The sequence below is a fragment of the Ciona robusta genome, unplaced genomic scaffold (assembly GCF_009617815.1).
Source record: "Ciona robusta unplaced genomic scaffold, ASM961781v2 AP042777.1".
Lineage (NCBI taxonomy): Eukaryota > Metazoa > Chordata > Ascidiacea > Phlebobranchia > Cionidae > Ciona > Ciona robusta.
The window spans coordinates 34800-35000 of record NW_028323156.1 but is presented as its reverse complement, the minus strand read 5'-3'; positions in this window follow the sequence as shown (position 1 = coordinate 35000).

The following is a 201-nucleotide window of genomic DNA, read 5'->3' as shown; positions in this document are numbered from 1 at the left end:
CGGCCACTTACTATCGGTGCTTTGCATCATTAGCATATTAGAAAAAGCTGCTAGCGCTTGACTACCTACGATCGCAAGTTAACGCATTAAGCAGATTTAAAATCGAACTGGTACTGTTGCGTACTAACACATCACACCTTGCTTGAAAACTTCAAGTCGTTGCAGTTCTAATAATGCGACATACTTAGGAAAACTATTAGC